General features: G+C 37.1%; 1 long non-coding RNA gene across 1 annotated transcript; it reads right to left on the bottom strand.

Moving 5' to 3' along the window:
* Positions 1-10,398: 10,398 nt before the first annotated feature.
* Positions 10,399-11,947, bottom strand: LOC122046023. The gene is made up of 3 exons (XR_006130166.1): positions 11,196-11,947; positions 11,010-11,111; positions 10,399-10,591 (listed from the first exon to the last, which is right to left on the bottom strand). It is a non-coding gene; the product is annotated as an uncharacterized LOC122046023 (long non-coding RNA).
* Positions 11,948-18,200: the final 6,253 nt, after the last annotated feature.

Raw genomic sequence — 18,200 nt, 5'->3', positions numbered from 1 at the left:
ATAACCTTTCTAAACTAAATGCCAAACATTCTAACATCACAAAAATAGTATTCTAAACATGATAGGGTGCTTGATTAACTAATTCATAACATTTAACATGCTAAGGTGCAAAATAACCAAATGCTAAAAAGTTCTAGTGCTTAAACAAGCTTGCTGAAATTCCCTAAGATCTCTATTCCAAGTTCCATCCACACACATCTTCGTAGCATTGCCCTCCAGCCTCCGCTAGTCCATATTTCCTTTACCTTTATCTGTAGTATAAGGAAAAGCAAGTATCTGTAAGCTTTCGCTTAGTAAGAAACCATCTACCTCACAAAAACATGCATTCGATGCAATATGCCTTTAAAACATGCTATTTGAAATATGTACTGTTTAGACTAAACATGGCATACTAAAATCACTGAACATGAACACTAAAGCATGGCATACAAAGCTAATCATAAACTATCATGTGTATCAATAAGAAAGAACTGAGCTGAAACATGAACTGAGCTAGACTGAAACTGAATTCAAACTCAACTAATATAACTGATCTTTGTGAGTTTTGAAAAGCTAATAACATAATAGATTAAAATAATAATCATGCTGCTGTTTGGGCCCGGCGACTGTACTGGCTGTGCGCGCATCCCTAACTAAACCCGGGATTGCAAATTCTGAATCTAGTAGGGTTTGCTAGGTTAGCTGAACCTAGGGACGACTATGGGAGTCCAATCCAATGAATATCTAATCCAGCACAGTGCCACTGAGAAAGTAAAATAGTGAACATAAGCTAATAGCTATTGTCTTGCTTCTACTAGGTTGTCTAAACCCAGAACTAGGTTATCTGAACCTAGAGGCGACTGTGGGAGCCCACCCATTGGACATCTGGTCCTGTAAAAGCTGGAGCAAGACTAAATAGGCTATTTAAATGCTTCTAGTGCATTTATCCAGGCTAATAAAATGCCTAATTTGCATTTGACTGCGCTAAACATTCTATCGAGCACTTGGTGTACGCTAGTGCACACCTTATGTGCTGAAATTTGCATACGACTAAACTAATGCATAAATATCACACGAATAGCTACTTATACCGCAGGTGAGGGGTTTCTTACCTCCTGCTCGAAGTTTCTTACGATTCTAATCGCTAAATTTCCGGTGGGGAAGATCCCTTCGACGATCTCCTTGCGTCTATGTGTTCCTCTCGCGGAGAGGAGCGTCCTCGTGCCTTTGACGTTGCCGGAAACCACTCCTATGGCCCTAGGGATGGAACCCTAGGTCTTCCTTGTGGTTGGCATCGAAGGAAGAAGAAAAGGAGGAGGGGGCGGCGTGACTAGGGTGAGGGAAAGGTTTTTCTCCTTTAAGAAAAATAACAATTCCTCACTTAAATCTTTATTTATATTAAGTGGGTAATTCGTCCCAACTCAAATATAAATATAATTGATTCCCTTTCTTTTCAGCACGACATTGCTGGGTTCACTTGGTTACTATAGCTTTCGTTTTCTATTTATTTTTGCTACTTCCGCTAATCTAAAAATTCCATAAAAATATCCTAAAATTTCAGAAAAATACTAAGATATTTCTAATAATTATTTTGAGAATTTTCGGGCGTTACACTACGAAGTTAGTTAACAAACCCCCGAATGGAAAAAGGAGAGATGGTGGCCCAATTACACCCGAAGATCAAGGAGCTAATCATCGGACTTATCAACCTTAGCGAATCAATAACAAATCGAGACTCAGTTCGTTATACACTTAATGCCTTTCCGAGAACTCTAGAGTGAACATCAATAGATGTCTACTAAGTCTCGAAAGACCTAGAGGTAAGTACTTTAGAAGAGTTATTTTTTTATATTAGAATTACACGAGTCTAGATGTATAGGTATAAGAAAAGAAAAGGAGTCGAGTCAGAACTTAGCATTGAATGTCAAGAAGAATGAACCGGAATTAGATTCCTCACTCGACGAAGAAGAAGAAGCACATCAGAAAAGGAAGGTTCGATACTACAATTGCTAAAAAGAAGAGCACATCAAAAATAACTGTCCAAAATTGAAGAGCAAGGCAAAAGACAAAGGAGCTACCAAATCCAAACACAAGAATCTAAAAGCGACGTAGGACGAGTCGTCATCAAAAGGGTCTGAGCTCAAAGAGTATGCCGGACTAACAAAAATGGCTAGCCACCAGGAAGACGACAATGAAACCACTTCTGAAGCAAGCATCGACGAAGGGGGAGTATTAACAGACGAATCCAACATGGTAAGTCAGGACATCAGCTTCCTCCAGATCAACTATATGAATGCATAAAATTGCAAAGTAAATCTTTATGTAAAACTAGGTCAATATATTTAGAATCAAAGAAAAATTATGCTTGTATACTAAAAAATTTTAAAAAATTAAAGGTTGAAAATTTAAATAAAAAAGATAAAATAGAATTATTAGAAAAGAGTTCAGCGAGTTCAAATTGTATTTTTTTTACCAATTTCAAATTGTAAAAATTATAAAAGGTTAAATTGGTATTTTAAATTTCATAGGAATGAAATTAGAAATGTGACATAAAAATATATTCTAAAAATTATCTTATTAATCTAGTAGGTAGAAGCTTATATATATTGGATTTCTAAATCATGTTTTGTATGATTAAAGTTAATTTTTATGCATGCTTTAGATTTAATTTGCTTTCATTTTTATCTTTGCTTATAAAATTAATTAGTTTATATACTTGTTTTCATGCTTTCTATTGAAAATTTTTACTGTGATGCACAAATGAATTATCCATTAGTATAAAATTTTCTAAACTTTTTTAATTAATTTTTTATTAATTTTTGATAAAAAATTAAAATTTGGAATCTTTCATAGATTAATTTTGAAAAACTTAATTTTTTAGATAATCACCATTGTATTTTGAATGAGTAGAAAAATTAGCGAGATTTTTAAGACTCAAAAATTATTTTTAAATATTTTATTTTAAAAATATTTCTTACATTTAAAATAAAAATATTTTTTATAAAATTTTTTATCATACTTTGATTAACTATGATTGTTATTGATAAAAATTTTAGGGATTTTTTGAAACCTTAAAATAATTTTTAAATTATTGTCTTTGAAAATTCATTTCAGCAAAAAAAAAAAGGTGATTATCAAAAATTTTGTTTGACACCCCTAAACAATGTTTCAAATATTTTCTAATTTTTTTCCATAACATTATTTTTGATAAGATCAAATAGGGAGAAAGTTAGAAAGCTTAAGTTAAGAAGGAGGTATAAAATTTTATTTGGTTTAAATCTTTCTAAATGTGGATTGATGCATATCAAAAAGAGAAATATTGTAAGTACTTCTGGTTGATTTTAATATGATCGACTGAGTTAAGTTAGACTTTGCATATTTGATCCCTTGTGTCTAAATATGCAGGGACATAAGAACATAAGTGTCAAGCAGAAGGCGCAGCTAGCGAAAGGATGACACGGGAAGCGAGTCAACAGGTTCGGTGCATCTAAGAAACGAGGTGCGTGGAAGTGTACATTGGCATATGAGAAGGATGTGCATGGCGCTTCTGAGGGATGAGAAATCGGGGAGTAAGACTGCTCGAGAAAAATGCCAGAGTTGAATTCGAGTAAGCTCAATTCTGGACGATCGGAACATCACCCAAGTAACCGAACAAAAGTCAACTGCTTAGTTGATTGTGTCCAGGCGCCCATAGTCCATGCGCTCGAACTTGGTTCAGGTGCCCGCATCACTACAAGGAAACAAGGTTTCAAAGACGAAAAAATCTATCTCTGAAGCCTATTTTTCTGTCTCAAATGAAAATTTGAGATGAAAAATTCTGTCTCATAAATCCGTTGTTGAAGGTGTCGTCTTTGATTTTGAAATGGAAATTTCCTGTTTCTAATTTTAGAGATAGATTATAAAATCATTTATGAATATGTTTTTAATTTGATCAAATGCTATTAATTTCAAATACAAATTTCGTCTGTGATTTTGTCTCAAATCCTTCATTATTCGGTCTCAAATAACATAAAAAAATATAGTTTCATTTCATTTATAAATCCGTATATACAAAAATTTCTATTTATGAATCTATTTGCCATTCTGTGTATAAATTCATTTCTAATTTTATTACGAAATGTATATTATAATCCAATTCTTATATTTCACATCCACGTATCATTTGTGAAAAACAATAACATATACATATTTCTCAATTCACAAAAGATATCACAATATTAACATTTATATAAATAAATATGTTTTTTAACTGAATCATTGATAATTAATAAAATTATAAGAAACTGAATAAATTTTCAAATCTAAAAGTATCAAACTACAAGTATTTAAATAAATGTGAAATCCCACAACAAATCTAACCTTTACATCATTTATAACATTGTTCACGGAAGTCAGATCCTCATACAAATATATGATTCATATATCTCATCTCTTGAATCATTTTATGAACCATCGCTTCTAGATTTTCTTCTCTCTATCAACTTTCCTCGATAAGCTTCTCTTCTCTATGTCTACTTTCTATGATTGCAAGTTCTAATTGCTTCTTTCCGTCAATTATTTCTTGTTCCAATCTCTTGGTAGATGCACGCATGTCTTTGATTTCTTTGGACACTTCTTTATTTTCCTCATTTGAACACATCTCATTACTTGCTAGTATAAGTGAATTTCCATTATATATTACTCTTCTAAAATAATGATTGTGTCCATACACTCTCCTCTTCGATGAGCGACCCACCACATCACACCATGAGTTAGGATCAAATGAATGATCAGCAGATTGATCATTTTATTTCTCTTTGTATTTTTCCTGCCAATATTAAAATAAATTATGTTAGTCTAATAAATATAAAAACAAATCAATAAAATCAATACTACTTTGCAATCAATATTAGTATAATCAAATTCCAAATTTAGTTATGTTCTTTTCTAACTGCCCACATCAATACTTTAGCAACATGACTAAAGTAATCAACCTTTTTGTACAAGTTAAACTCTATTGTCAAAACATTTATGCTAATAGTTCAAGAAAGAAAGAATCAATAGTATAACCCTAATAAGGAATAATCTGTGTAATAGATAAAATGAAGGCCAAATGTATAAACATAAATTAAACAAAAAATCAGCCACCAATAGAGTATTTCCATCAGCATTGTAGGGATACTCACTTTAACGATGTAATATACTCACTTTAATATTGTTAATAAGATAAAAGAACAAATAATTATAAATTTGATTAAATTTACTCATACTAACTCAGGCCGATTTGTTGTCTACAAAATCTCTCGTACATTACATTCTTTTATGCATCCGTTCAAACACTTCAAAGTCATCAACATCTCATCCCAAATCTTTCAACTACAATTAAATATATACCACATTTCACTATAATATCAAATAAAAAAGGAATTACATTTTAATGAAATACGAATTCAAAATTTAATAAGAGATGTGACTATTTGGATAATTGTGTAGAAGAAAAGGTTTACCATTCTCTTTCGATGTGTTCCAAAAGAAATCAAACCCCCTGCATGCTTTGTAATAGATCCATCCTTCATTGTCTTGTAATTTTCTTTATTCCAATGATTGTTAACTAAGTTATTCTATACCTTATCATCCATTCACTCAGTCCCCTACCCATCATATCTAACATGGTTGGTTCCCTTTCTAACTCTTCGTACGCCGATGATAATTCTACTTTTTTAGCCAAATGAATGGATGATCTATATATTTCACCGATATTTTCATCCCACACGTTTTTCATTTCCCTACCAGTAAAATTATCCCATTTGTATCTCAGCTGCAATATTTACATTCAGCAATTCATGGTTACAATAAATATCAAAACTGAACTAAAACCAATTCAGAAATTATCACTTATCTTAAAATTGTCCCAAAGTATGTTTTTATTATCATTAGGCACCTTTTTCCATATTAGTCAAGCTTCTGTAATGGTTCCTTTGATATCGTTTGTTATTTCATGAGCAACCTTAATCTCAACAAATCTAATATATGGAAATCAAAAAATGTATAGAAATAATACTAACTAATCACAAAAATATTGGTACTTATAAAATTTAAAAGATGAGAAGTTTTACTTATTCATGGTGGCAAAAGGCGAATACGCTCGCCCCCAGCGCCCCCGCCAACCCATCCTAGGGTCAACACAGAGGAGGTAAATCATGGGCAGCTACTAGCCGGGCTACTAACCTTTGGAATAGTGACTAGCACATAAGGTAGACATTTTATCTCGGCTTTGCTGAGATTTGAACCCCAGACCTTATGGTGGCAACACCTCATGTGCTAGCCACTAGACCATCCCGAGGGGACGAAGTTTTACTTATTCATGACCACATGGATCATAGTCCTTTCATAACCATTTGACGGAATATGAGATCCTCGATTAGGTCCTCTTCGACAAACAACTGATGAATCATCTTCTTCATAACAAGAATCACTTGTGATATTGTTTTTTTTTATGGTGGCCTTCTTACCTCCTCCTTCTATGACAATTAAATAAAGTATGTACATGATTTACTAAACATATATAAGGATACATGAATAAAAAATAGCTATTTTATGTGAAAGACAAGGACAATGATCTCATGAAACTTCACAATATTTGTATTGACATTATAAAAAGTTCATGTGATCCTTTCTGAAGGCTATGAGATAGCGTGCTGGCTTTGATTGATGGTCTGTTGAAGAGTAATAAGCTTCTCGAGATCTAAAGGAACTCCTCAACAATCCTACGCACAATCAGACGAGTCAATAAAGCGTTAGTGACCTAAGACCGGGGTGGAGATCCCTGACTAGGCCCTCCGACGCTCAAGTCAGTCACCTCTCTCGAAAGTGGAAGAAGAACAATAAAGAAAGTATTAAAAAAGTTAGGTTCAGATGTAAATATTTGTGTACCTCGCCAGCAGAGAGGCTCTCCCTTTTTATATGACCTCACATAACCTCCACGGTCATGAGGTGGTCCCCAGTTTGTTAGAGTTTGTTAGGTGATGGAAGAAAGTACAACCTGGGTGTTTCATAATAGTCCGAGGAATCTTTTTTTTACCCATAAATGTAACTCTTTTGTCCTTTATGCTTCACAACATTACTAAGGTTGTTGGAGAAGAACGGTGTTATAATTGACTCATCAATGGGAAACCAAATAGTTTTCAAAGGAGAGTTTAAGGGAATATTCCCTGATAATTATGATTGGTTGTCGAAGTGTTGTTTGCTATTTGCCTGCTGAATGTATCTCAGTCGCTCCACAAGGCTGACTGCATTATTTGCTAGTGTATTAATCTACTTGATTATACATTAAATACTGCAAAACTTGCTCAAAAGCTAATACAATACCCATATTATGTCATAAGTTCACTTGAGGAGTCATATAATAAAGCACGTATGTTAGAACTATATTTTAGGGGTACTATATTTTCAAGTAATTTAAACACGTCTGACCTTTACCAGGCTAGGCATATACAGAGAGTCATATGTTTAATCAATCATCATCTGAATGTTAGTGTATGTATATAGAGTTTTATGAGACGAAACATTCTTAGGCCTGCACAACCCTTGTTCAGTCCAGTGTTTACTGAGAACCTTATGCTCACTCTGCCTTACCCGACTGAACATATGTCAAGAGTTATTTATAAGGTTACATATATCTAAGTCCATTCAGGCTTTGCCCAACTGGGTGTTCATAGAGAACTTTATGTTCGTTTGACCTTTACCCGGTTGAACGTATATTAATAGCTATATATAAGATTAAGTATCTCGGGATCCACCCTGGCTTTGCCTGACCGGGTGTTCTGAAAGAACCTTATGTTTGTTCGGCATTTACTCGGCCGAACGTGTATCAGGAGCTATATATAAGATCACATATCTCTGGGTCCGTCCGGACTTTACCTGACCAGGTGTTCACAGAGAACATTATGTTCATTTGATCTTTACTTGACCAAACGTGTATCAAGAGCAATATATAAGATTACATATCTCTAGGTCCGTCTAGACGTTACCTGACCGGGTGTTCATAGAGAACCTTATGCTTGTTCGACCTTTGCCTGACCGAATGTGTATCAAGAGCTATATATAAGATTACATATATCTGGGTTTGTCTGGACTTTGCCTGATCGCGTGTTCATAGAGAACTTTATGCTCGTTCAGCCTTTACCCGACCGAACATGTATCAGGAGCTATATATAAGATTACTTATCTCTGGGTCCATCTGGACTTTTCTCGACCAGGTGTTCACAGAGAACCTTATGTTCGTTCGGCCTTTGCCCAGCCGATCTTGTGTTAATTAAGTACAAGGCTAAGTATATTTAAGTTTGTCTGGTCTTAACCCGGTCAGGCATATATAGATAACCTTGTCTTCAATCAACCTTCACCTAGCCGGTCTTGTATTGAAACCTGTATACGAGATTAAATATCTCTGGACCTGCCCGAACTTTGCTAAATCGGGTATTTGCAGAGAATCTCATGCTCTTTCCACCTTTACTCAGCCGACCATCATTATGGTTAAACGTATTACTTTCCATCTTGAGAGTAAAATACTAAAGTCTTTACATCCGACCAGGTTCGTAACTGGTCATCTCTACTTAAGCAACTTGCTTTGGGGTGATGCAGGTAGAACTTGACAACTTTGAAGCTAGGTGATCATCAGGATCAAGTATGAAATGTTCTTCCATCCTGGCTCCGACTGCCACATCACCTTGACTTTGACCGCTATGTCATCCTCCATATTTACTCGCCATAACCCATATCACTAGTCTCCCCTTTAAGTCTAGTCGAAGGAGGCGTAGTCAATTGATTGGACTTAAGTTATGGTTTCATTCGTTAATTTTTTATAGTAGCACCATTTCCCAACTCCTATTCTTATTCCTCCCTTGGACACTTGATACCTTTTTCTAAAAATTTCCTATTGATGATTGCTCATCCATAAAGAAAAGAATGAATCCATGCCAATAAACATTTTTGATAGGAGAATTGTCACACCCCCAGATGAGTCCCTACCGAAAAATTTCGACAGCAACTCCCCATGTACCAGTGACAATCTGAGGCATACATACATACAAAATACATCAGCCACATATGACTAGAATATACACACAACCACGCAGTTATATAATCAACCCACTCAGTTAGAATAAGAATAAATACAACCACGTAGTTATATATATATTTAAAACAGCCCACACGGCTCAAAGTAAAACACCGCGGAAATCACAAGAACGATCACAAAATCACAATACAACTAACTGCGAGTCGGCTTGGCTTGACACAACAACCACATCAAACCAAATGCAAGATATTATAAAACCAATCTCCATATAACGGAATACACAAATACAAGAACAAGTACAAAACCAAAATACAAATAGCGTAAGGAATACTAAAACTATGAGATCGTCCTCGAATGTGATGTGGGACTGGCTGACAGGATCTCCAAGCGACTCCATAAATCCTTTACCTGCTACCTGGCAAAATTACCAGTTTACGAGGTGGTGAGTATAAAGACTCAGTGGATAATAGACAGATAGTGCATGAGTATAGTACAGAACTAGAGATATAAAGGTATACAGTCTCATAGGGAAAATACCAGATACTAAAGTGATATCATAGTAGATGTCCATACCTGAAACCATATCCTAGGCTAGTAAGGTCAGGAATAGTTCAGACCTGCTACAGTACTACTCATAACTACAAGGGTATCATGTGAGGTATACTACCAATAAGTAAACCAGTGTCTAAACACATACCTCAAATATATATATCTCAACCTATGTGAGCATATCAGCATAAGAAAACAGCGGCAACATATTTAAGCAATAGCAACATAAGTAAGCAATTAGTAGATATAAAAATAACAGCGTATGCACGGATGGTCACTGCCGCCTACCCCTCTAGCACCATGACCCCTGTATGGTCTAAAGGCTGGGTCAGTGACAGACTGTACTCTACTCCAGCTACCACTAGTCTCGAGTGACCGAGGGGACAGTTGCATAGTAGCTGAATAGCTACATCTGCGACGGGAGTCCCTGCTGCTCGTAACTCCAGCTATCACTACCCCCGAGTGAGTGAGTGGAAGCACGATAGGACAAGCGACACTCTCCAGCTATCACTACCCATGAGTGGCTGAGTGTGCGGCCCTGGCCAACGACCCTCTCAACCATAAGGGAGACATGGTCGTTGACATGCATGCAATGACATGATGCATAAAATGCAGTAGTCATCATATATATATAAACAGAAACAGGTATGCTACATGTGGCCAGCATGCTCAATACGAAATAAGAATAAATAGCAGTCAAAGCAAGTAAACATGATATCTGGTATCTATATATCCAATATCTAGTATCTGGTGTCTGGTATCTGCTAAATATCATGGATAGCAATGAGAAACTGTATAGATACAGAAACGAGTAGCTCAAAGATTGAGTGGAAGTATCAAATGCAAGAAAAATAAGAGTGGAGTCAAGATAAATACAGTAACTATCTGAATATTTAATTCATGCACTAAGATCAATGTACTAAAGAGATAAAGCAAGAAATATCCGCCTTTAACTGTAGATCGTGATAAACCAATCGCACGTCGAGACGCTCATTTCGAATCAACATCCTGCAAATCGTATGATATACAGTTTAGCTAACTACATATGCAATAACTAGCTAAACCCAAAGCCCAACCTAATAATGGAAAACCCTAATCGAACTTTCATTAAATAATTCCTAATTAATGATTAACTTCAATAAATCCTCCATCGATCACATTCACTCTTCCTTTGAATTAATCAATCATCTTTATAATACAACTAAATTCCACAATCATCCAATCATTTAATCCATTAAATCAACTACTAAACATCATAAACCCAACATATATAGTTCATCCACATAATCAGTTTCTAACCTCCACATCTAATAATCCCAACAACACCACTAATTACTCATCCATAACCAATCACAACTACCTTAGATTAAACATGCAATAATCACATTTGATTAAGGCTAAACATAATTTAGTTCTATCAACTCACCTAAATTGGAGACCTCTCTGTCAATTCACAATTGGAGAAGTGCTCGCTACCGAGGATTGAGGCCAGAGCAAGATGGAGTTGTTGATTTCCAAATCTAACACCCTACATAACAATCATCACAGTCATCTAAGCATTAAACCCAATCCCAAGTTGACAACCCCTTCTCCAATTCTATAAACATCTTACCTTCATATGATTGCTCCCCTGTTATCTCACAGCCGAAGACCTAGCTGCCGGAATGGGTGATCAGTGGAGCTACTGCTGGAACCAGAGATGGAGCTACAAGGACTGATCCAACCCTTGTTTATGCCGGAGATCCACTGCTGTGATTATGAGCCGACCAAGAGACAGGAGACAATAATACTAGGGTACTGACCAGAGGATAATCGAAGAAGAACAACATCAGGTGTGGTGGTTGGCGATGATACAAAAAGGCAGAGGGAGATGTGGTCTGCGACTGTAGTCGGGAAGAAGAGGTGATGGCTCTTCCCGATTCCACGAGCAAAGAGAATAGGATTTCCCTAATCCCCTTGTTGATTTTGTTTTCTCCTAGCATTAGCAACGCGATCAGGCGAGGCAGCTGAAAACCTAGGGTGCCGGTGTTCTACTGTCAAGTCTCACGGTGGCTGGCGTCTGGCGGTTGATGGTTGACGTCGGCCGTGGCAGTCGGCGGCGACCCAGAGAGGAGAAAGGAGAAGGCGAAGGAGATCGGGCGGTGAGGATAGCTAGGGCATAGAGGATCACACACTAGCATCCCAGCGTAGCTTCTACCGGAATGACAAGGGTCACTGGCGGTGGTACACCGTCCATCGGGCGGCGCGGCGTCGGGCGGCGTCGACGGCGTTGGGCAGAGGTGCAATGAAGAGGAAATGGGGGAAGAGTAGAGCTCGAGCGGTGATGTGTGCGGCGATGAGAGGAGAGGAAATAAAAATAGCAAATGAACTTAGGTTTTGTTTAATCAAACACTAAGTACACTCCTCAATCAACTCCCATTTTTAGGTATTCCAAACATGCTTTCTCTACGCCGGATAGTTTTATCCCCTTAAACGGCTCATATGAATTCCGTTTAAATCCCAGAAAATTTTTAAAAATTCTTTAAAAATCTAATAAGATTATCTATCAAATAACCTTATTATTTAATTATTATTTGGATGTCGTATTTTATAGGAATGATTTAGTTTATCATATCCATCATAAATATCTGTTTATGGGTGATTGTCACGTGACATCACTTCTTATTTTTTCCAACGGCTTTTGCGAATGCCTGCTTGCACGACTCAATAAAATCTTCTACCAGGTGGATCAATGCTCCCCCGCCTACTTGACGTTTTGATCGAACAGCTATACTTGAATTGTACTTGATAAAAACCCTAAACATATTTCATTTTTTCATACTTTACTTTCATCTTCCTCAACCTTTTCCTTTGGCGATTTTTCTTCTTTACAACTCTCCATGCTTCCTTGCTCTTTTACACTTTTCTTTTAACGCCTCCTCTTCTCAGGATCCTAGTAAGGTTCCCATCCCTTCATTATTCTTGCATTTTCTCATGGAGGAAGAATCGCTCTCCCCTTGGTATACTCATACTCGTTCGAATTTTAACAATTCTGATAAAGCTGCCCTACACCTTCGGTACAAAATCCCTAAGGATTATCGTATCATCATTCTTGAACCCAACCCTTATCCTCATTATCACCCTAATAATCACGTTACCTTCTTCAAGGACTAGCTAATGGGTGGTTTTCGTTTTCCTATCCCTCCCTTCATGTCGCAGGTCAGTCGATACTTTAGTATTCCCCTGCAACCCTAATTTTTTCGTTATATATACGAGTTATACATGTTGTTCCTCCTTTTTGACATTCCCTTTACCCCCAGCAACCTTTTTCTGTTTGCTTATCCTAAGAAATTAGAACTTGAGGTGTTCCTTTTTCAATCTCATCTAAAGAAGGATTTCTTTGAAGAAATGTATTTTCTAATAAAGGTTGGAAATCTCAGCCTGCCCCTTGGTTAACCAAATGGCAATCCTCTTTTCTCCCTCTTCCTGATCTAAAAAGACTTAAACATGATCCTACTTTTCTTACTTATTCTAATAAATTGACCGATCATCGTTTTTTCATTCACAAATGGTTGCGCGAAGATCTCCTACATTTGTTTGGCTTAAACCCTATTCAAAAGAGGCTGCCTAATTACTTAAGTAAGTTATGATACCTTAGCCATTATCTTATTACTAACTAAAGTATTTTTTTTATTTTATATAGTGGATGTTGTTTTTGAGGCCCTAGTCGACAAGGTGATTGGTCTAGAGGAAGAAGAACTTTTTGCTAAAGAGCAAGAACTTTTGGCCGAGCAGGATTTACCACAAAGTGCTCTATTTGGTGAAGCCTCTAGTAGTCAGGCAACCCCCTCTAGCACAGCAGCTACTTCTGGGGAACCACCTTCTGATTTACCTCTCCTGCTCGAAGATATTCCTTTGGAAGGGGAGGTCACTACTAAGAAACAAATAAAAAAGGAAAAAACTTACTTTGGTCCCTTCCTCCAAGAGGAAAGCACCTTCCGCACCAGAAGATCCTACATAGGGGGACATGAGAGAGCAATCTCCTGAATCAACCTTGTCCACCCTTTATTCGACCCTTTCCACTCCACATCCTGCTCAAATTCAGGAAACTACTTTTGTACTGGGCGACACCTCTGACCCCAGTTTCCTTATGTCTTTCTGGGGAGAATAGCCTTTGCCTACACACGACTCACCATTCTTCATTCTCTCCTAACCCTCTGCTCAAGCTTCATTATCTTTAACATTCACTCCTTCCCATACTCTCCCCCTATTATTAGGAGGTCAGTTAATGATTGCTTAGGAAGAGACAAGAAAACAACTTAGTGAGCTTATTCCCACAGAATTAGCAAACAGATTTTCATATGAATAGACTAAGATAATGTAACTTTTAATTAACCATTTCTCCTCCCTTTTGGATACTACTAACAACATCTACTCTTCAGCACTGGGTGATGAGTATGAGTGTAGCTCAACAGTTGCATGATTTGGCTCAAGAAAATGAGTCATTAAAGTAGCAAATTCCGGAGACATCTTCTACCCATGCTTCTGAGTGAATATAAGAATTGTCTGCTCAGTTCCAAGAGACTCAAAAATTAGCACAAGTTGAGTTTGATAAAGTAACTCAGTGACAAACAACCATAGGTAGTATGGAATCCCAACTTCAATCGGAGACTCGTCTCTGACTAGACTTGAAAACAAAGTTAGATGAACAGATTACAGAGAGTCAAAAGTTATCTACTTAGTTGGAGACACTAAAAGCTGCACATGCTTCTGAGTTATCCATCAAAATTTTTGAGCTAGTAGCTAAAGACGCTGAACAAGATTCTTTACATTCTACTTTGGCAAAAATCGAGACCATGTTATCTACTAGAGAGACTGAGCTAACAAACACTAAGGCGGAATTAGAAGCCTACAAGATGGGAGAAGATGAGTGATTTGAGAAAAGGAAGAAACTACTCCTTATATCTCCTGAATTTAATGATCTTATCGCCATATCGATCACTAAAGCCTTCATGCATGGAGTGGAAGGGGCTATAGAGAAGTTAAAAGAAGGAGGCTACTTAACATCCTAACCCCCTGCCAATTTCCTTGATTGCAAGAGATTGCTAAACCCCCCCCCCCCCCCCTCCGATCTTTTTCCTAAACTGGTGTAACTTTTTTATGTTTCTATTTTCTGACCATGCTTTTTAAAGAACATTTTAATAATATGGATATGAATATTTCTATATCTACTAGTAATTTATGTTTTTATAGATAAGCTAACATCTGGACGAGAGAGTAAGATTTAACCAATTTTTGTTTAGGTTCTATTTATCCTAACACTCATTCGACCCTTGGCAACTAGTCGGGTTTATCTCTGCCTGAGTTTACTTTCGTTCAGGATCAAATGAATTCAGCATCCATCCGGTCTCTAGTGGCTGGTCAGGTTCGCTTTCGTTCGAGCTTGTTCTTATTTGCACTTAAATTTATTCAATTCTCATGACAAGCTGGACTGCAACTTATGTTGCATGCCCAAATAGAAACTTCAAGGCTCCTTTTCTTCTAATTTTAACTTGATCTGGAGTTTTACACCTATTCTCAGTAATCACACTGATGCTTCGGAATGATGACCCATTACCTCGATTATTGATATAGGCCTCTCATTGGCGACACGTGTGAGCGTGATGTCATAAGTACACCCATTTTTCTATGCCCATCGCCTAATCCAACCATCAAATGGTTCAACGTTAATTCCTCCTTTCTTACTGCTATGATCTGACAGTCTCCTTTGGTTAACCTTCTTGAAGAATCTTTATAAACATTTAGCAAAAAATCCTAAGACTTCCTCATTTTTCCTCTGACCCTCGGTTCCTCTCTTCTTTAACTCTAGTGATCCTTTCTCTCAAAGATGTCAAAGAATAACGAGTGGTATGCTCAGTGTTCTTCCAGTTTCACCCTCAATGATGTTTATGACCTCTATATAAACTATGACATTCCTTCCTATATAGTCATTCCTACCCTGAAGACTGTCCTCACTATCTCCCATTAGAAAGCATTGCCATCTTTAGGGAGCAAGTTGAATCGGGCCTCCGGTTTCCTTTAGATCCTTTCTTCGTTGATGTTAGTCGGTATTTTAACCTTCCACTACACAAACTTTTCCCCAATCCCTCAACATCTTAAGTGGTATTGTTATTATTTATCACTTACTAAATGTCCCCTTATCTCCTCATCTATTTCACTACTTTTTCTATCTCCATCAAATACAGAATGGTCTGTTCAAATTCCAGGCCCGCTCTAAGGCAATTTTGTTTAATAGATTTCCACCTCAGGAGGAATAGAGAGATAAATATTTCTTCATACATCCTCCCTTTCCTCCACCTTATGCTGTAACTAGGCAACAGAGTCTTTCTCCAATCCCCGACATAGGCAATATTACCATAGATCCAACCTTTTGCACCTCTATGGAGAAACTAAAAGGTGCAAAGTTCAACTTACTCGCACTGACCATAGAAGGATTCTTATTCATTTTTGGACTTACTCCAGTCAATTTAGAACTAATTTCTTCCTTTGGTGAGTAGAGAAAATTTTTATTTTCCTTGTAAATAAGTGCTTATCATTCCTTGACCACTTATTATATAAGTCTATAACCCTTACTTATTTTCATAGCTGAGGCTATTCTCCCAGCTTTTTTGGATAGAAATACCTCGTTAACAAGTGCAGTTCTTAACACGTTAGGAGAAGATTTACTAAAGGAGCACCAACTCAATCAAACTTCTGCATCTATTGGTCTACTCCCTCCGGCTGAGCCGACACTAGAGCCATCTTCCAACTCCCTAGAATCAGATAATATTTTCATCATCAAGCACAAAAAGCCTCGGATAGGGACTTCAAGTCTAAATTTACCTATGATACCCATCGTCAAGCAAGTTCCTATTGGTGTAGGAAGCACCAGATAATCAAACCTGTATTTTGATAATAGTAAAGAATTCAAAAGTTAAGATGTCTTGTTGTCTAATAAGGTTGATTGAGCTTGCAAAAAAGTCCTAAGTTGTCTTAAGTAAAGTTCTAGTAGATTCTAGGCAGGTGAAAAATCCTAGTGGGTGGTAACCCTAGGTCCCAAGGGGTGGTAGGTGATGAAAAGTCCTAGCGTGGTTAGGCAGGTAAAAAATCCTAGGGGTAGGTAACCCTAGGTCCTAGGGGGTGGTAACTTTAGGTGGAAAGTCTTGGCGGGTCGAGGGCTTCGGGCAAAAGTCCTAGAGTCGGGGACTGGTCAAGACTTTCTACCTAGGGGGTGGTTACACTAGGTGGAAAGTCCAGGCACTCGGAACCCAAAAATAATCTGCAAGTTAATGTGGCACGCGCCGGTTGGCCGAACCACATGGTCCAGGCGCCCAGAGTGGTTCCAGGTGCCCAGAACAGCCTATAAAAGCATGCTTCGACTAGGAGCTTAACAACAACATTCTGAACAAGTTCCGCTTCTTCGAGCTACTTAGAAAACACCTTCTCGACGCTCGAAAACAGCCCCGACGACAATTGCGCTAAGGATTCAACTGTCCAAGTCATCGGTATTGCTGTATTTCAAAGTTACTTATACTTCAACTGTAAATCTTGTTGTAACCTTTGATTAATAAGTGATTGCCCATCGAAAGTACTCTCACGCGCGGGCCTTGGAGTAGGAGTCATCACAGGCTCCAAACCAAATAAATCTTGGTGTGCTTTCTCTTGTCTCTGTCTTTTCATTATTCCGCTGCATCTTTACTTGATTGTTTTAAAACAAAAGAATTAGCCAAGAGCGCTATTTACCCGCCTCTAGCGCTTTTTGATTCTACAATTGGTATCAGAGTAATGTCGCTCTGAATTGGATAAACCACCAATCAAGCAGGGGAGACCTTTTTGAAAAAGAAAATTATATATCATTTGTGTTTTTAAAATATTCTTACGCCTTTCATTTTTACCCTCCAAAATTATTTTTAATTTTTTTTTTCATCTTTTCACCATTGGTTAGTATTAGCAAAATATCGTAGCTACCAAAATTTGTAATAATATTTTTTTATTAATATTTTATTATTTATTTCTTAGAATTAGTGAATTGCTATTTTTATTTTTCTCCCGCACTACTAATCCAAGACCAAGTCTTGGAACATTTGTTATTATTTTTTTGTGTGCGAGATTCTTATTTAATGGCCTACCAAGATGGGTATAGCACCACACACCTACCACTCTTGTCCAGTGAGAATTTTAGATACTGGAAAGACCAAATGGAGCACCAACTGAAGACCCAAGTAGAGATATAGACTATAGTCCAGATTGGATTTATACTCCCCATCGAAGAATGTGTACCCATTGCCTGTGACAAGTGGGATGCACAAACAAGAAGAAAAATTGAGGCAAATGCAAAAGAAACATGTATTCTCCTATGCGGACTTACAAATTTAGAGCTTGATCAAGTTGGAAAGTGTAAGATATCGCAAAATAAATAATAAGGTTATTTGAGAAATAATCTTATTGGATTTTTTGGGGACTTTTAGAAATTTTTCTTGATTTAAATGGAGTTTGTATGAGCCGGTTAAGGGGATAGATAAATTGGGTGGGAAGAAGCCTATTTGAAATTACGCGTTACTGGGGTTTAATTGAGGAGTTGCTTAGGGTTTAATTCCCT

Source organism: Zingiber officinale, chromosome 2B (assembly GCF_018446385.1).
Source record: "Zingiber officinale cultivar Zhangliang chromosome 2B, Zo_v1.1, whole genome shotgun sequence".
Lineage (NCBI taxonomy): Eukaryota > Viridiplantae > Streptophyta > Magnoliopsida > Zingiberales > Zingiberaceae > Zingiber > Zingiber officinale.
This window is presented reverse-complemented; position numbering and strand designations above follow the sequence as displayed.